At 53.2% G+C, this 19,993-nt stretch overlaps 1 protein-coding gene across 2 annotated transcripts in view; it reads right to left on the bottom strand.

The window, feature by feature from the left end:
* Nucleotides 1-18,020, bottom strand: part of EPB41L1 (erythrocyte membrane protein band 4.1 like 1) — a 119,852-nt gene extending 101,832 nt beyond the window's left edge. Inside the window, exons 1-2 of one of the 2 annotated variants that reach the window (XM_057530295.1) lie at nt 17,892-18,020; nt 1,307-1,357 (exon numbers count right to left, since the gene is read on the bottom strand). The gene's annotated coding sequence lies outside the window, so the exon portion shown is untranslated. The remainder of the gene's footprint in view (nt 1-1,306; nt 1,358-17,891) is intronic. The other variant, XM_057530296.1, reaches the window with a different exon arrangement.
* Between the last annotated feature and the right edge of the window lie 1,973 nt (nt 18,021-19,993).

Raw genomic sequence — 19,993 nt, 5'->3', positions numbered from 1 at the left:
CCCAAACGTCAGGGAAAGCCTGGCAGGCCCCCTCCTGGGAACTCCTAATCCACCTCCTCTGTCCTGGCTGTTCCGTGACTGTGGACAGAGGATTCCTTGTTCGCAGTGCTTCCTGCCCAGAGATCTCTGTGGGGCCCATGCGCTGGCAGGAAAGAGCCAAATCGCTCCTTTTAACTGGCGTTAAAGCACCTCTGTCCCTACCACCCCCGGGAGCAACATGCTCCCAGCTCTGTTTGGCATCTATTCTACCTGCCCTGGCCTGGCTCAGCCCCACCTCAACGCCCATAGCCCCTGCTCCCTACACGTACACACACACGTACGCACACACACACATACGCACACACACAGGAGAGTTCCCCTAGGTAAAGAGGTGCCTCACATCTAATCAAAAGTAAAAACCAGAGGATTCTAGAATGACAACATCACAGCCCTGGCAGTTGTGCTTTACTAATAACCCCACAATGACATTTGCATAATACTTCGCAATTTCCCAATCAGTATAACTTCATTGGCCCGGTTCCCTCTCCACACCCTCACCCTGCCAGTGTCACGGAACCCGGGAGGTGGAAAGGGGCTTTGACATGTCCCAGGCCAGCAGTTTGCAAAGTGTCTTGCACAGAGCCCAGGATGGGTTTCCGTCATTGTCTGAGGGCTGCTGGTGCTGAGGAGTTAGCCAATTAGAGTCCCCCGGCCCACCGCAACTTTGACCACGGCTGCAATCCCACCCCTTTACTGTTTTGTACACTGAGATTCTCTGGGGCTCATTTGAAAAGGGGATTTCACTGCTGGAAAGTTTGAAAGCAACTCATTTACTCTGACCCCACCTCCCCGCCCTGACAATGTATATATGACCCTGAGGCCAACAGAGAGGGAGGTAGCTGCCCCGGGTCACGCAGGAGTCAGTGGCAGAACAGAATGAAAACACCCTCTTCTGAATCTAGTCTACGACCTCACAATGGTTAAGCAAAAGAAAACAAGGTCTGCCAGTCAGCAGATCCGGCTTCCAGGTCCAAGGCCATCCGTCCCCAGCCATGGTGGATGGATCAGCAATTTGGGCAAAGCATGCTGCCTAACACAGAGGTGCTTAATGAATACCCATTGCAGTCCCTCCTCAAAACAAGCCAAAACCAGAGATGACCCTCAGCACTGCCCCGCTTTTTCAAACCCACCAGGAATCTGTGGCCTAGACAAACCCTCTCGCCTCCCCAGCAGTAAAATATATTAAAACAGCCTGAGGACTGAAAGACCAAATTTGTCCAACCCGAGCAAAAGAGCCAAGATGAGGCTGAGCCTCTGTAACACTCACCCCTGCTGCGACCACACCAGCTCCCTGGGGGTAAGGACGGCAGTCAGGCACCTGGAAGGAGGAAAGTGTTAGCACCGCCGAACTGAGTTCGTGGACCCAGCGTGGAGCTGGAAACTGAGAGGCTGGCATTTGACTCTCTGAGGAACCTTTGGGAAGTTGCTGAACCTGTTACACAGAAAGGCCTGTGTGACTATGCAGAGCAAAAGGGAAAGTAACAAATATGAAACTGGAGCGGCCAGGAGGGGCCAGGCCATGAAGGGCCTTGGAGGCCGAGGTAAAGAATTCAGTCCTGAGACTAAGAGCAATGAGAAACCATTGACCTGCAGGGTCGAGAATGTACTGGAAACAGGCAAGAGTAGCTTTAGGCATGTGAGTTAGGAGGCTGTTGTGGCTGTCTGGGGACATGTGACAAGGGCCCAGGCTAGGGTGGGGACAGCAGAGCTGGGATGAGGTGGATGGATTCCAGAGCTCTTTGAGTGGTGGTATCTCCAGACTTCGGCAGTGGACCAGATCTGGGGGGATGAGGGAGAGAGAGGTCTGCCAACCCCTCAGGCGCCTATTTCATGTCAGTCCCCTGGTCTCCAGCACCCAGGACGAGACACACCCATTGTTCTCTCAACCTGGCCTATCCTTAACTCAGTTTCCCCATCTGTCAAATAAACATGGTTGGGGACTTCCCTGATGGCACAGTGGTTAAGAATCCGCCTGCCAGTGCAGAGGACATGGGATCAATCCCTGGTCCGGGAAGATCCCACATGCTGCAGAGCAGCTAAGCCCGTGCACCACAGCTACTGAGCCTGCGCTCTAGAGCCCATGAGCCACAACTACTGAGCCCGCGTGCCACAACTACTGAAGCCCGCGTGCTCTAGGGCCCATGTGCCGCAACTACTGAGCTCACGTGCTGCAACTACTGAAGCCCACGCGCCTAGAGCCCATGCTCCGCAACAAGAGAAGCCACCGCAATGAGAAGCCCGTGCACCGCAACGAAGAGTATCCCCTGCTCGCCACAACTAGAGAAAGCCCGCCCGCAGCAACAAAGGCCCAACGCAGCCAAAAAATAAATTAAAAAAAAATTAAAAAGTGAAATAAAATAAACACGGTTGGACTCAGGGGTCCCTAAGGTCTTTTTAGCATTAATATTCTGTTCTGGTCTAATTCACTCACAGAGTACTTAAGCCCCTTTTCAATCATCTTTAAGCCCCAACTGCAGGCCTGGCCTAGTACACAGTGGGCAGGATCGTTGGAGGGAGAAACCTCGGGGCCCCTGGAGTCACACACTTAGAACAGTAATCTCCAGGTGGGATGAAGTATTTCCGCTTCACATAGAACACAAGAACTGAACAAATAGGAAGACCACCTGGGCTGAGGTTGGAACAGCAGAAGCAGAAGCTGTGTGCCCGAGCAACTTATTCCTGCCCCTGCTCCAGAGGCCGGCAGGGGCCTCAGGACATTGCCACTGCAGCTGTAACATCCATCACCCAGCAGCTTACAACCTGGTTCCCCATCCACTGTTTCCCAGAGCCCAGGCTCACCCTGGGGGCCAGGTACCGAGGGACCCGGGAGGCAGTGCAGGACAGTGGTTTAAGCTGGGGCTCTGCAGCCACGCAGACCGGTTTGAATTCTGCCCCCACCTCTCTCTAGCAAAGTGGCCTGGGGCAAGTCACCTCACTTCTCTGAGCCTCGGTTTCCTCATTTGGAAAACAGGAGTCGTAGTGTCTGCTTCCAGGGCTAACGGGAGGATTAAATGAGATGCTACATGTGGAGAACTCAGCACAGCTCCTTAACACAACAATCCAGGAGGAGCCGCCATTTACAGATGTGAACACTGGGACCCAGGGAGCTGAAATGACTCACTGAAGATCATTAGAGAATCAGCACAGGGGTGAGACCCAGAGCTCAGGTTCTTAACGGCCAGGTTATACGCTAACCATTTGGGCTCCTCTTTTTTAATTTATTTTTAAAATTTATTTATTTTATTTATTTTATTTTTGGCTGCGTTGGGTCTTCGTTGCTGCGTGCGGGCTTTTCTCTAGTTGCAGCGAGCGGGGGCTACTCTTCGTTGCGGTGCGCGGGCTTCTCATTGCGGTGGCTTCTCTTGTTGCGGAGCACGGGCTCTAGGCACACGGGCTTCTGTAGTTGTGGCGCACGGGCTTAGTTGCTCCGCGGCATGTGAGATCTTCCCGGTCCAGGGCTCGAACCTGTGTCCCCTGCATTGACAGGCGGATTCTTAACCACTGCGCCACCGGGAAGCCCCTGGGTTCCTCTTTTTTAGATGAAGACGTTGAGACGAAAAAATTACAAGTGACTTAACCAGAGCCACAGAGGGAATTCATGGTAGAAGAGGGATTTGAACCTAGGCCTCCTTGATGAAAAAGCCCCTGGTCTCCCCCACGGCTATCCAGAAAGAAGATGTGTGTGGAGAAGCTTCAGATTTCGGGGCCCTTTAAACCTGGAACAGGGACAAATGCAAATCTGGGCAGATGGAGTAAGGGTGGTGGTGAAGCTACCTTGAGAGGAAACCAGAAGGAGCGGGTGAAACAAAAGCCTCTTTCTCAGCACTCACTGGGGACTGGGCAGGAGAGGAGGGGCTGACAAGCAGGGCCATCCGTCCCGCCAGGGCCGAGCTGAGGGCTGGATCTAAACAAACAGAAACAGTTCCAGCTTGGCCACCAACTTGCTGGCTGATCCTAGGGAGGTCACACACACATACACACACTCAGGTCTCTGTTTCTTCAACTCAAGAATGAGACAGTTGTAATGAATGGTGTCGAGATCCCTTGCAGTTATAGAAGACTATTCATAACCATTTCTCATGAGCGCCACACTCCTGGTCAGGCCCTGCTCTCACGAGCCCCAGAGGGGGCCTCTTAACGCTGGCTCCAATATTCCTACAATAGGCAAGGGAAGTCCTGCATTCAGGTTCTGGCTATATAGCCAGGTCACTTCCCCTCAACAGGCCTCACCTTCCTCATCTATAAAATGGGCACACATCTTTGCCTGATCACCTATAGAACCAGAAGATCCAAGGAGCTTCCCCTAAAGGCAAGCAATCCCCATCACAGCTCCCACCCTCAAGCTCTTTTAACTTCTCCTTTCCCTCTGACCCATGTCCCATTTGGACAAATGGAATAACTGAATCCAAGCTGACAGATGCAACAGCAGTAGCAACAACTCCCACAACCAGGAGTAGTAGTAACCACTGCCACAGCTAAGACTCGGCCGTGCACATGTGCAGGCACTGTGCTAAGCGTGCACTTGGATTATATCTCAGGTGATCCCCTCCATCAACGAGATAAATCCCACCCTTAATCTAGATTTACAGATGATAGACTAAGGTTCAGCAAAGTGAAGTGACTTGCCTAAGGTCACCCACAGAGCAAGTGCATAGCATGGCCACCCAGACAGGGGCTCTTCGTCTGACACCAGAAGCCCTGATTTTATCCTTGAGGCTATGGAGTTATTCTGCATAACATTCCACCATGGAGTGTGGCCCAGGTATGGGGGGTGGTGAGTGGGGGAATATCTCGACTTCACCTTCACCCCCAAACCTCCCCAAATAACTAGGCTCTATTTTCTTGTATGATTATTCAAATATGTCCAACTCAACTTAGGCTAGAACAGCGCTGTCCAATCGAGACATAATACAAGCCAAATATGTAATTTAAAATTTTCCAGTAGCCGCATTTAAAAGAGTGCAAAGGAATGGGTGAAATTAATTTTAATAGTATATTTATTTAACATGTAATCAATATCAAAAGTATTATTGAGGGAATTCCCTGGCAGTCCACTGGTTAGGACTCTGTGCTTCCACTGCTGGGGGCCCGGGTTCAGTCCCTGGTTGGGGAACTAAGATCCCGCAAGCCTTGAGATCCACCCCCCAAAAAAAAGAAAAAATCCAAAAGTATTACTGAAATATTTTACAATCTTTTTTTTCATACTAAATCTTCTAAATCCAGTGTACACCTTACACTTACAGCACATCTCAATTCTGACACTAAATTTTCATCAGATATTTAGAGTCTCTTCGCCTTTACAGTTGAAAAAGTGTTTGTACAAATCTAAGTTCACAGACATACATAGAAGTTTTCCAATAACTGGAGTATTCTTTCTACTTTTTAAATTAATTAAAATTAAATAAGATTACAAATTCAGTTCCTTGGTGACACCAGCCACATTTCAAGTGCTCAGTAGTCTCACGTGGCTGGCGGCTACTGTACGGGGCAGCTCTAACGGTCAAGTCCTAGAGGGCGGGACTTGTGGCCTCCTTGGCCCTAAGCCAGAGCTAGGCCTCCCAAAATAAAGTTGAATGTCAACAGAATGGTGTCTACTCATTCCAACCCCCTGCGGAGCCTGATATTAATATTTACCTCTGGTGCCTTTATACTTACAGCGCTGGTGACAAAGGGACAGAGTACCCATTGCTCAGATGGCACTATGGCTCCGAGGGATGGGCCACCACTCCAAGGTCCCCCAGATTTGACCCACAGCCTGTCTGACTTGGAAGCCTAAGCTCTGTCCCTAAAGCTTGGCAGGGGCCCGGTCTGGGGCTCAGGCTTCTAGCCTTCGCCACTAAATTCCCTCCTGTCCCAGTCTAAATGGCAAAGAATGGTCCCTAACAGGACACCCAGTGAAGAGGGGAAAAGGGAAGGAAGTGGCATGGGCTGCACTGGGTGATGGTCTTGCACACGGGGCTTAGGCCACTGGGGTACGATTCCCAGCCCTCCCCACCCTTACCCAGCAGGAGGCAAAGCCAGCAAGGTCCACTGGCCGCCTGCCCTCTGGGTTGGGTCTCCGAGGCTCGGCGCCAGGCCCTCCCCCACATCTCGCCCAAGAACACTCACCCAGAGGCCCCTGGACTAGGGCCAGAGCCTGTACTCACCTCCCAGGGTCACCTCAGCTGGAGTCAAGGGAAAGGATCCAAGAGGCAGTCCACCCCCCACGCCCCCCCCCCGGGGAGGAGGGGAGGAACAGGCCCTGGCGGCAGATTCCAGAGTAGGGAAAGGGTGGCAGGTATAGGCCAGAAAAACCTGGGCAGCTCCACCCCTCTCCTGGGGAGCACAGCTAGCACTCAGCCCCCTCCCTCCAGCCTAACCAGGTGAAACTCTCGCCAGTTATTAGGTTTAACAATTAACTCTGATTGGTTTCCATTTCAGCAGGAGGCAGTTCCAGCAAAAAGTCCCATCTGGGGTAGGTGGACTTGGAAGGGGATAGAGGGGAAGGGCTTGGTGTGAAGGGAGAAAGGGGTGGTTAGTGAAGCAACCCACCTCCTCCTTCCGGTCCCAACCTACCAGTGTGGGGCAGCTAAGGCGTGACAGCATAAGTTCTATAAGGTCACAGACAGCGCCTGGCACATAGTAGGTGCTCAATAAATATTTCTAATTAACAAATAAGGGGGTGGAGTGATGGAGGAGAAATGAAGGAAGGCAAAAGTTCACTTGTCCTGGGTCCTTGCTGAGACCAAGCTGGGCTGAGAACCAGGAGGGGAGCCACCCAGGACATGCCGGGAAATGGCTTTGAAGTCTCCCAGCCCTGTCACTGCTCTTCCTAGCTATGACCTTTGCAGCCCTCCTTCTTCCCCATAAACAAGGGGTGACGGATAACACTACGGTATCACCTACAGGGCTGTACAAGGCCAGGCCCAAGAGGCTGGGATGCTCTGTGCCGCTGTAATTCAGCCATGTCCCTCGCTGCTTGGCAGCAGACTCCTCTTCTCAGGCCACCCCCTGAACTCCCCCACATCCCAATATTCCCCTGGATCCCACCTATGTGGCCCTTTTCCTTTCCGGGAAGGAAAGCCCGGGATGATGATGGCTCCAGCCCACTCACATCCCACTCACCTGGGATCACACACACACACCCTGGCAACAAATGGCTCCTAATTTGGCATTTGTTTGTCATTTACACCCCTCCCTGGGCCCCCTCCTCGGGCCCCCTCCTCACCCTCTTCCCCCAACCCCTAACCCAGGCCTACAAACGACAAAAGCTCCACACCAGGCTGGCGCTAAACTCACTGTGGCCCATTCACTCTGCGTTCTTGAGCGGGGGCTCCCGCTTCTGGACCTCTGCTTCCCATCTGTGTAATGTGGAGGTGAGGGGGCGTGGATTAAGAGATCGCTTCTCCTGATATTTAGAGATTCTGACATTTCTGGGATCAGTTTGCGTTTTAACTTCAGACAGACCAGAGTTCAGATCCTGGCCAGGGAAACAGGCAGCCTTGATATTACGAGAAAGACTCTGAGACAGGCCTGCAGAGGCCCGGAGCTGCAGCTCACCCCTGAGCATTCTCAGCTCAAGCCTGGGCAGAGGGACAAAGGCCCTGCAGGCTCACTGGGCTCTCCTACCTCCACCATAAAGCCCCAACTTTTTATTTCTGCCCCACCTTTCCAGTCTTCTCTCTGTCGTTCTCAGTAGCGGCATCATGAGCTACCATTCCCCCAATTTCTTCCTGGTGAAACAAAGCTTGAAGCTCCCCCCCCATCTGAGGTGCTGACCCTAAGGCCCTTCTAAGTGGAGATTCTAGAACTGCCTCGGCTTCCACCCCGCCCTTTCCTGCATCCTGCCCACATCGCTCCAAGAATGCACCCCACTCTCCCATGCCCGGCCGGGCACTTGCCTCCTTTATCTCCACAGGGAATACCTGTCTCCCTGCTCCCCACGGCCCCCTCCCGCTTCTTACCCATCCAGCTCAAACCTCCAGCACGGAGTCTACACTGATCACTCACTCCTCAAGTCACTCAGCCATGTCTCTCCCAGACACTGCTCCCTGGAGGAGAGGCTTACCAGCCCTATGTGACCTTAAGACCCTGCAGACCAAGGAACTCCCGCAATTATTTTTCTCTGTCCCTCACCCTTGCCCCCCAGCACCGTGAGAACACAGTAGGTGCCTGCTAAAACAACGATGATAATAACCATTACCTGAAAAATAATGAATTATAATTGCTTATTGGCCATTTATTCTTTACAATGCTCAGATCTCAGCATTTTACACATATCATTTCAGTTCATCCTCCCAAGCCCCCCGTAGACTTGTCATTCCTACCCCTTTGTCTTCAACTGAGGAAACTGAGGCTCAGAGAGGTGAAATGATTTGCCCAAGGTCACATAGCCAGGAGATGGCAGAGTCATAAGACTGGAATTTAAGTTCTTATTCACCGCCCTACTTGGCCTTCCTCCAATCCACACATAAAGGAGGGGATATGTGAGAAGCTGTGACCTGCCAGTGATGGGGCCATGGGGGCCCCACAGAAACCAGCCCAGCCCAGGGCCAGAGGCAGATTCCGTAAATAAAACTTCACAACCTTCTATTGCGTACCTACTCTGTGCAAAGCCCTATGCTAGGTGCTGGGAGCACAGAATATTACATGAGACCTCTGGAACTCACAATCTAGCAAGAGAGACAAGCCACGTCCCAGGATAAAGCCAAGAGCAAGCAGAACTTGTCCCCAGAGGAGACCAGATAAGGTGCTAAGGGAATGCAGAGGACGGAAAGACAAATCTCCCAGTGGGGTTGGGGACGGGAGGGCTCACAAGGCTTTGGGGGACAGAGGCTGGCATCTGAGCTGGGCCTTGACAAGGCAGGCAGGATTTCAACAGTGACTGAGGAAGGATGGGGTGTGGCATTCCTGGCAGAGACGAACCCAGGAAGTTAGGGCAAAGACACAGGTAAGCACTGGGTGTGTCCCAGGAGCCATAGCAAATGCATTCTCCAAGCCCCTTCCCTTGGCACTGGTCCCAGGTGTCCGGCCCTGAAGAGAGGCCACCGTGAGCGTCCCCAGACTCCCAGGCAGCTGATTCATTCTGGTAAGCGGGCATGGAAAGAGAGAGAGGGCTGAGTGCCTGGGCACATGGTCTGCCAGAAGGGGCTCAAGGGGCTAGAATCCAGGCTCTGTACAGACTCTCTCAAGATGGGAGATGCTGAAGGGAGGAGGTGGTCCCACCAGAAGTGGGTGACGCCGGGGAGGAAATAAGGAAAGGGGCAAAGACTGTGAATTGGGCAGCAGGAGACCTGGCTTCCAGAACTACAGAACAAAGCTGTATGGGACCTTGGGCTTATCCTGTCCAACCCTCATTTTTACAGCTGGAAAAACTGAGGCCCAGATAGGGGAAGAGACTGGTTTGCAGTCCCTTCGCAGCAGAACCAGCCATGTGCTGAGAGGCAGGAGAAATCTGCCTTCAATGCTTCACTCTGCCATGACCTCCCAGCGACCTTTCTCCAGTCATTAGGCTCCCACTCAACAAAACAGCCCTGAAGTCGGCAGTTCTGAACTTTTATGGGTCGTGACTCAAAAGACTCACGTGGTGCCTGTGGATCCTTTCCCGAGGACAGGGAACACTCTGAGAATTGTGCATGCCGTTTCGGAAGTTCACAAACATCTGAGACCAGCGTTCCCCGAGGGCAGTCTGAGAACCCTCTGTGTCCCAGTCACCTCGACTGGAACCTATTTAAAACAGGCTGATTCCAGGGCCCCCACCACGGGGTGCTCAGCCGCTCTCCTTTTAGCTGGTTCGCAGATTGAACACAGAGAGGGCTCCGTGGCTAGAAGTTTTAAAGCCACTGCTCATTAATCAAGGTCCCTTCTGGTTGAGCCAGCTGCTCAAGCTGGCCCTGGTCATGGTCATGGTCATGGTGGGGGTGAGTGGAGGCCCAGCAAGCTGACTGCAGCTGGCTAGATTCTGAATTGACATTCTGAGATCAGCAGCCCTGCCTGGGAGGGAGTCGGGACTCCTGGGCCGCACTTGGGGTGGGAGGAGGGTTCCTATCAACCCCAGCCTAGAGGCTCTTTTCCTCTCTCCAGACTCTCACTCTGGCCCTCAGCCAGGTCCGGCTCCCTTCCTTTTCCTTTCTAACACAACTCTGCTCCTCAATCTCCATTTCCTGGCTGCAGCCTCTGCCTCCCTCCCCTCCATCACCGAGCCTGACAGAAGACCTCCAAGCCCCCAAGCACCCTTCTGAGGAGATAAAACTATCATGCTTTGCAGATGACAAGCTCATTTAATTGGGAGACTCAAGATAATCAATGAAGAACTAAGGTGGCCAGTGACAAAACAACATCTAAAGAAAAAGCCAAGTGCCTTCAGTCCTGCCCTGTTACCTGCTCCTGATGCAGCATCTCTCCAACAGGTGGGCAGCTGCCTAGAACCAGAGGGGCTCAGAGCCTTGTCCTTCCTGGTAGGAAGACCAGTCCCTGATGGGGTGACAGCATAGGTTTAAGAAGCAGGAGACCCCACCCTCTGAGCCAAGAATCTGTTCTCCAAATTTGAGCAAGTGTGCATCCCTCTGTGGACCCCTAAACGTTCTCACAGGCTCCATCCGGGGCAGTATAGGAAAGACTCCAGACCACCTGTGGGCTTTGGCTAGATCCGGCTTTAAATCCCAGCTGTGCGACTTGCTAGCTGAGGACTGTGTAGGCCTTGGGCAAGTTATTTAGCCTCCTTTAATAAAATGGGGACCGTAATCTCTGCCTCACTGGGTAGTTGCAAGGATTAAAAGACATAAGGCACATAAAGCACTGAGCACGGGGCCTGGCACATGGTGAGCCAATAAACATAAGCACTTGTTTATCAGTCACCAGAGTGAGCCTCTGACGAGGAAGACTCTAGGCTTTCTAATTCTTAGGTGGCCTCAAGCAACCCCCAAAGCACCCACCTGAACTGGGTCTGGAGGCTTTATCTTTAGAACTTTAACCCGGAGAGATGATGGGGAGAGAGAGGAGGGGAAGGCAGGGGAAGGGAGAGAAAGAAAACTGAGAAGAGGAGGGAGGAAGGGAAAGGAAAATCAAGGGTGAGGAGCGGCCTGGCTTCCCCAGCTTGGGGGAAAGGAAGATGACTTCAGGGAAACTGCCAAGACAGGATAAGCCTTCTCTCCTTTCCAGAGCCTTCCCTAGGCCCGCCAAGGCAAGGCTTAAAGGGACACAGTCTGCTGAGAAGCACCGCCCTGGCTGTCAGTAGGGACATTGAAGCCTTGGGTTACCTCCAGGCTCTGGCTCCCCACGCGGCTGCTGCCTGCCCATGGCGGCCTCCTCCCCTGGAGCAGGCAGAGATGGCCAGAGCCAGGCTGAGAACAAAACCACCGGCCCATTCAGCCTGCAGAGGCACTACTCGCTCACTTAGGACTCAGGGACCCCCTTGTGGATTCTGATCCTGACTCAGCAGGATTCTCCCCACTGGGTCCCCACCTCCGGGTCCCATGCGGAGCCCTTTCCAGGCCTCTACCTGCCCCAAGGTCCTGCTTCGGGGGCTGAAGTTGCAGCTAGGGAAAAAGCACCATTCAGACTCTAAACAGGAACCACAAACGAGGTGTTCCAATTGCCACTGACCAGCTGTGTGACCTGCGGGGCATCACTTCCCTCAGAGCATGTTTCCTTCCTCTGGCTAATGAGGGCAACGGAGGACGAGGAGCTTCTCTAAGGTTCTCCCAACTCTGACAGCAGCTATCCTGCTGGTAGGATACCTTGGAGCACAAAGGGGCAAAGAGGACTTGCCTCAGAAGAGGAGTGTGCCGAGCTGGGCTCTGCTGAGAGTGCCGTGGATGTGGCAATGGCCAAGGGTTATTATGGAGATGACGATTATAATTTAAAAACACAGCCACAAACTCTAAAGCAGTTTACAAAGAGCTTTCTCATTATCCCCTGGGATTCACAATCTGGTGAGTTAAGTAGAGCTGGACGATGATTATTCATATTTGTCAGATAAGGAAAGTGAAGCAAGATTTAAGTGGCTTGTGACTTCCCTGGTGGCGCAGTGGTTAAAAATCTGCCTCCCAATGCAAGGGACACGGGTTCGAGCCCTGGTCCGGGAAGATCCCACATGCCGTGGAGCAACTAAGCCCGTGCACCACAACTACCGAGCCTGTGCTCTAGAGCCCGCAAGCCACAACTACTGAGCCCATGTGCTGCAACTACTGAAGCCCGCATGCCTAGAGCCCATGCTCCGCAACAAGAGAAGCCACCGCAATGAGAAGCCTGCGCACCGCAACGAAGAGTAACCCCCGTTCGCCACAACTAGAGAAAGCCCGCGCATAGCAATGAAGACCCAACACAGCCAAAAACAAATAAACTAATTAATTTAAAAAAAAAAAAAGATTTAAGTGGCTTGTCCAGGTTACTAAGTGTAGAGAAGGGGGAGCCAAAGCAGAAGCAGTAATTACGGGGTGCCTGCTGTACGTCACCTCACTAGGCTCACTCATATCTGTTACCTTGACCGAGTCTCACCACCTGAACCCGGCACTGCAGGTGCTACTGTCCCCGTTTCAGAGAAGAGGACACTGAGGCTGAGAAAAATCCTCATGGCTGCTCCATTGCAAAGCCTGGATTGGGACCTGGGCTTGTGGGACTCCAAGACCTGCACTCTTTTCCATCTTCCTGTATGTACTGAGTTGAATAGTGTCCCCCCAAATTCATGTCTACACAGATGCTCAGAATGTGACCTTATTTGGAAATAGAGTCTTTGTGGAAGCAATTAGTTCAAATAAAATGAGGTCATGCAGGATACAGGTGGGTCCTAAACCCAAGATGACTGGTGTCCTTAGAAGAAGAGGAGATGACACAGAGACACACCAGAGAAAGGGGAGAAAGCCATGTGACAACAGAGGCAGATGCAGCTGCAAGCCAAGGAGCTCCAAGGATTACTGGTCACCACCAGAAGCTAGGAGAGGGGTACAGAACAGATGCCCTTGCCACCCCACCTCAGAGCTTTCAGAGGGAACCAACATTGCCGACACCCTGCTTTCTGACTTCTAGCTCCACACTGCAAGAGAATAAGTTTCTGCTTTTTTAAGACACCCAGATTGTGGTATTTCATTAAGCAGCCCTAGGAAATTAATACACAGTGAGTCCATTGAGCAGCAGACCTGAGACTCTTAAATTCCATTTTTCAGATTCCCACTCATTAGGCAGCCTTGGAGGTTAATGGAGGCCTGGGGCCCATGGAGGAGTCCTTCTCATCTCCTCTTCACTTCCCTGTTTTCAGGCTGGCCTGAAGTCCATCAACTGGGCTTCTTCCATGTCCCAGGTGTCTAGCCATTCCACTGGGCCCTTCCATCATGCACATAAGCACCCTTTGAGCCCGGACTCCAGATGGACCATGCTCCCCCTCCACCCAGGCCAGCCTCTACCACCACCTGGAGAGCTGTGGTTTTGAAATGCAAATTCAATCCTTCCTGGCTAGCTTAATCTTCTTCCCTAACTGCCCACAACCTGTAGGACGAAGGCTCTTCAGGCTGTGCCAGATCTGGCCTCAAATTCCTCTTTATCTCCAGCCACTCACCCCACCTGTCCCCACCACTCACCGCCTTCTGCTCCAACCACATGGAACTATTTGTATTTCCCCTAACAAGCCATGGTGCCTTTGCACATGCTGCTCCAACTACCTGGAAAATAAAATCCAGACCAAACATCACCTTTTCCTCCATGAACAGCCATACCCTGCCACCTTGTACATTGTTCATCTTTACAGGTCTGCCCCGCACACTCAGCCTGGGAACACTGTTGTATTCATTGCTGTCACTGTAGGCGTAGGGCCCAGTATCAAGGCATTCAAGAATGCTGAACTGTGGAGTAGCCATAACAGTAGCAATTGCTACCATTTACCAAATATTTACTATGTGCTCAGCACTGTGCCGAGCATTCCACGTATGTTACTTCATTTCATTCTCAAAACAACCCTTTGAAACGGATGCTATTACTGGTGCTGTTTTACAGGTGAGAAAAGGAAGAGATGAAGTCACTTGCCCAAGTCCACGCCACTAGTAGGTAGCGAAGCCAGTGCTCCATACTCTAGCGCCAGTGCTAGTAACCAATGTTAGGTACACCATCCAGCCTAATACCCTCATTTTACAGAAGAGGAAACAAGCAAGAAAGGAAGAGTGACTTGCCCACCCACAGTCAGGTAACAAGACGTGGACCTAGATCTTTAGATTCCTTATTCAGTGTTCTTCCTCTTCTCATTCTTGCAGGATCTTAATCCAGGAGGACACAGAAGACAAGGTAGGCTGTATCTCCTAAAGAGCTTTTTCCCGTCTCCCCTAGAGCAGAACCCAGCATAGGCCTGGCCACACAATAGGGGCTCAAATCTATAGCCAGGCGACTTAGCAGTAAAAAAGACAGATAAATCTACTTCAAAAAAGTCTGAAGCCTGGGGACTTCCCTGGTGGTCCAGTGGTTAAAAATCCACCTTCCAATTCAGGAGACGCAGGTTCGATCCCTGGTTGGGGAACTAAGATCCCACATGCCACGGCGCAACTAAGCCCACGCACCACAACTACTGAGCACGCGCCACAACTAGAGAGCCTGTGTGCTGCAACTACAGAGCCCATGCGCTCTGGAGCCCACACGTCACAACTAGAGAGAAGCCCGCGTGCCGCAACTAAGATCTGACGCAGCCAAGAAAGAAAAGTCTGAAGCCTGCTTAGATATTACAATGTCAGGGCTTGAGAGGATAAAGGGTATCATTTAATACCATCTTCCATATTATAAAGTCATCCATTCAACAAATTTATTGAACACCAGTCATAAGCCAGACAGTGTGTGGGGGCACTAGGAAGACTGATAAGCAAGTTTGTGGCCAGATAGCATTTGTAATCCAGTGAGGAGAGACAGACAGACAACTAACAAGTTCATGTATAATTACAAACTCTCATAAGTGTTATGAAATACAGGGAGCTATAAGAAGGTATAACAGGAAAAACTGAGTTATCTTAAAGGAGTTGTTTGTGAAGGCTCCCCTGAGAAAGTGATTCTTCAGCTGAAATCTGAAGAGTGGGAGTTAACCAACATAAGAAGCAGGGGAAGGGTGTGGTAGACGGAGGGAACAGCATGTGCAAAATCCCAGAGGCAAAAGAGCTCCTGGTGCCTGGATGAACTAAAAGAAGGCCAGAGTGACTGGTTTCTAGAGAGGTGGGCAAGCCTTGTAGATCAACGTAAGAAATGGAGAAACGAAGCAGAGCAGGGAAACCCCTTGCTCAGAACCTAGCCCAGAGCAGATGCTATCAACAAGTCATTGAATTATTTTGTGAAGAAGTGATTTGTCCGAGGTCACAAGGAAGACCTGGGACTTGAAGCCAGAACCTCTACTTGGCCAGGTTAGGGCTGTCAGCTACTTCAGGTATGTGTGTGGAAGGGGGCAGGAGATGCTTTCCAGGTGTTTCATCCTATAGGAGGTTCCAGCTCCCTGCCTGTACCTCTCTTGAGCTCTAATGTGCATCAGGATTTCCTGTGTTTGTTAAAACATAGACTGCTGGGCCCCACCCCCCGAGTTATTGATTCAGTAGATCTGGTGGGAGCCCCAAGAATTTGTATTTCTAACTAGATCTTAGGTAACCCTGCTGCTGCTGGTGGGGTGACCATACTTTGAGAACCACTGCTCTAGACTAGAATATACAAGGGCAAGGAGGAGTGGTGAGTGGGGCCCATAGCCAGGATCCTTGGGGGCTAAAAGGGTAGATTCCTAAATCTGGGTAACAATGAGATAAACTCTAGCACTCTGAGAAAGGGAAGGGGACTCAAAGTCTCAGAATCCAGCCTACTAGCTGCTCAGCTAGGGAAACTGAGGCTTAGGGGGTTTAGACCCTTACATAAGAGAAGCTCAATAAAAATGTGTTGAGTGAACAGGTAAAAACATGAAAGGTTTGACCAAAGTCCAAAAGAGACCCCTGCACCAAATTCCAGGGCTCCTGAGCTGCAGACCAGAGCCTTTCCTGCCCTGGGAAAGGGATTCAGGAAAGGGGACAGCAAGCTCAGCTTTCCCCCAGCTTCTGCTGCCTTCAGTAGGGAAACATTTTTAAAATTGCAAAAATCTGCTATTGGCCCCCAATCCTATCACCCATCCACCCTCCTTCCTTTCACACTCCCAGCTCTCTCCCTTTACACTCCAAATCCTGTGCACTTTATCCTGGCAAGCTGAGTAGCAGAGGGGGAGGTGAAGTTCTACGGAAGAAGAACTGGAAGTGGAGGGTGAATTCTTACACTTGGATAGCCTTCTTCCAGAACACTTCCTTCTTCTTGTAAGAGTCTCGGTTTCTATCCTCATATCCAGTCTAATCCCAGTCTACCTACATTTCAGTACCAGCATCTGAAACCCACAAAGCCGGGGGCTAAATTTCCAAACTGCCTTTTCACCCAGTTTTTCTAAAACAGGGTGGCCCTGGACAGAATTTTTCTATCCTATCCCAGTTGGCAGCAAAATGCCACTTATCTTGCAAACCCACATGCACAGACTCACTAACATACAAACAGCTATGTGTACATAAAAACAAATATACTAAAACTCATTAAAAAACACATACACATAGACTTCAAGAGATGCATTATTCACTGTTCACTGATAAAATACATCTGCACCCCCAAATGCACAAGAAACACACAGAGAGAACACACACATGCACACATCGGTGCATGCGCTGCACCGATACATGGAGAACGGAGTAAGACACACCCAGAGACCTCTCTCAAAGTAGACCTCTCCTGAGGGGGCGTTCCTTGGAGCGGGGGGCACTGGCCCTTTAAGAGAGTGGTTCTCCCTCCTCCCTTCAGGGCACCTAAGGTGCGGCTCTACCCCAGGGAGCCGGGAGGGGTGAGGATGGGAGTGCGGCTGAGCTGGCCAGGCCCGGTCTGGCTCTGGCCGACTGTCCCCGCACCACAACAGGAAATGGATCCCTGAACCGACTGGGTCACCAGCCTGGGGACCGCTGTCTCCACCATCACCAACACACACACACCCGGGCTCCAGGCAGGACACGCCCTCCGCTCCAGCGGGCCCCTCTGTCAGCCCGGCTCCCTCCGGCGCCCGGGGTGTGGCCGCCCACCTGCCGGCAAGGAGTCTAGGCCCGGCGGGGACGCTCCCGCCGCCGCCGCCGCCCTCTGCCCCGGCCAGGTGCCCGGTTCCCGGCGACCGCAGCGCTTCGGCCGCCGCCCCCACCCCTTCCTCCCGGCTGTGCGGAGACAAAGCCGCGCACACGCACACGGGGGCTACGCGGGGCTACGCGGGTGCACACCCGCCCTCACACGCGCACACACGGGGACTCACAGTGGCGCGCGCGCACACACACACACACACACACCGCCACAGGTTCCAGCCACAAGCGAAGCCACTGGCACACACCCTCATCCAAATGTACATACACTCGGCTACACATTCAGACACACCCTCTCATAAACACATTCACGCTTAGACACGCGCGCACACACACTGCCCAGTCCAGACGCGCGGAGACACACAGGGCACACACCCTCTCACACACACACACAGATGCACACCCGGTGCACACACGCACGCGCGCACACACCGCTCATCCACTTGCACAGACCCACGGGCAAGGCGCGCTCACACTCAGCACACACCCGGCGACGTGGACCCCGACACACATACCGCGCCAGCACTGAGACGCACAAACCGAGGCCCGGGGCTCCCGGCTTGGGCGCCCGCCCCCCGCCTCGGTGCTGTCCAGCCCCCCGGAGCCTGCCCGCCGGCCTGTCAGTGCTCGAGGACGGGAAACCGAGCCTGGAGCCCTCGGCGATCACCCTCCCCACACACGCCAGCCCAGACGCGGCGGGGTCCCCGGGGCCCGGAGGAGGCGGCGGGGGCGGCTAACCTGGCGGCGGCGGCGCGGCTTCCGGGCGCTGTCTGTCCTCGGTCGGTGTGTCCCGCGACCGCTCGGCGGGCTCCGAGGCGCACTTGAGCTGCGCACAAATGCCCCGCTCGCTCGCTTGCTCGCTGGCTCCCTCCCTCCCGCGTCGCAGCCCCCTCCCCGCCCGCCCCCCTCACCCGGTCTCCCCCCTCCGCCCCGCCCCGGCCGGCTCCCCGCGAGGAAGCGGCGGCGATCCCGGCCGCCGCGGAAGCCACGGGCGAGCGAGCGAGCAACCGGAGGAGCGCTGCCCGAGCCGCCCGAGCCGGGGCCGCGCGTAGGGAGGAGCCGCGCGGGCCCCTGGGGAGAGGAGGAGCGGAGGGGGCTGAGCCCTGCGAGCCCGCCTGGCGCTGGTGACCCGCCGTCCGCTTCCCAATGTGGGCTGGCGCCTACCTGTGCCGCCGCGGAGCTCGGAGCTGGGGCGAGCGGCGGGGCGACGAAGAGGAGACCCCACCCCGGGCCCCCTCGCCCTTCCCGTCCCAGCCCGGTGGGCTCGGGCCCCGCCCCCCGCCTCCTCCTGGTCCCCGCCAGCGCCAACCTTGGTTTTCCCTGGCCCAGACGCGTCGGCTATCCGCCCGGTGCCCCGGGCTAACCCCACGGCCCGGCGCCCAGCTCGCCGGCCTCCTCCACCTCCAGCCCTGACCTGGCCGACGCCCACCCGCCTCCCCGCCGCCCTCCCATTGTTCCCGCGGCCCGAGCTCGAGGAAGACCGCGCCGCGCATTCCAACCCCCCCTCAGGTGGCGATACCTCTGGACCCTTGGGGAGGGTATCCCCAAGGGCTGGACCCTGGCTCTGGGCGCCGACGCCCACCCTCCACAATCGCAGGCACGCCCAAAGTAAAGAGCTTTCCTAAATTAGAGTTAAAATCACCACTGCCCTTATAGGTGCTCCTTCAGGTCCTAGTAAAGACTGAGGCTCTGGGGGGAGGAACCACCCCAAGGTCAGCAAGCCCGAGATAGCAGCGAGGAGAAGGTGGGGAAGAGATTAGATATCCACATTACATAGAAGAAGAAACAGGGAATTCCTGCCCAGGGCTCCTGGGACAGGGGCAGGCCCTCCAGAACTGCAGGGAATAATGAGCCTGACCTCCTTTGTTAGATACTACATAAAACACAGAGACGTGGAAGAAGCACTTTCAGAGGTTTTACTGGATGAAAAGGCCTACTAAGTGCAGGAACTCTCACCTACTTTGTCTCACTTAGTCCTGACCGTGGTCCTATGCGGCAGCTGTGATCATCCCCATTTTATAGATGAAAGCTTGTCCTAGGTCTCTCCAGCAGGCAGCACAGAACCAAGATGAAGCCCAACAATTATTCAAGTTCTTCACTGAGATCCCCCCTCCAGTATAGGATACTAAGTGCCAGGTGAGCAGCTAAGAACATAAGAAATCAAGGAGGACGGGCCTAGTTTGGGCCTGGAAAGACTTCCACAAACTAAAAGAGGGCAGAAGTGAGGGCACTGAGACCCCAAAGCAGGACTGAGTATGGCTTGTCCAGGGGAAAATTATAATTAATCATGAGAACTAATCATAGCTAATGTGTTTAGAGCACTTACTGTATTCCAGGCACTGTTCTAAGAGCTTCACTTGCACTAACTCATTTACTCCTATAACAACACTGTGGGATGGAGGTTATTTTTTAGGAAACTGAAACACAAAGACATTACATAGTTTATAAAGTGGCAGAGCCAGGATCCAAACCCAGGAAGCTGATTCCCAAGCCTGCACTAACTACCACAGACCAGACAGAACCAGGCCTGAATGTGAGGCAAAGGCATTTGAATTCTTAGGGCACCCACCACAGCAGGACTCTTTACTTGCCATCTTCTGTCTCGCTGTGTGTACCCGGTACCCAGTACACAGGGCCTGGAATGTAGGCTCATCTGTTAAACTATTGCATGACTGAGGCTGGAGTGCAGAGGGCCGTGTGCAGGGCTTGGTTGCACCTCTCTCTGCTGTGCTGGGCATTTTTATCAGTGGTTTTAGATGAAGCAGAAGAAGGCATGAAATGCTAATCATATCTACAGCCATCAGGAAGTTGGGAGGGCCCTCAAACACTCCAGAAACCAA

Source organism: Balaenoptera acutorostrata, chromosome 15 (assembly GCF_949987535.1).
Source record: "Balaenoptera acutorostrata chromosome 15, mBalAcu1.1, whole genome shotgun sequence".
Lineage (NCBI taxonomy): Eukaryota > Metazoa > Chordata > Mammalia > Artiodactyla > Balaenopteridae > Balaenoptera > Balaenoptera acutorostrata.
The sequence above is the reverse complement of the archived record's forward strand: the minus strand, read 5'-3'. Positions and strand labels throughout refer to the sequence as shown.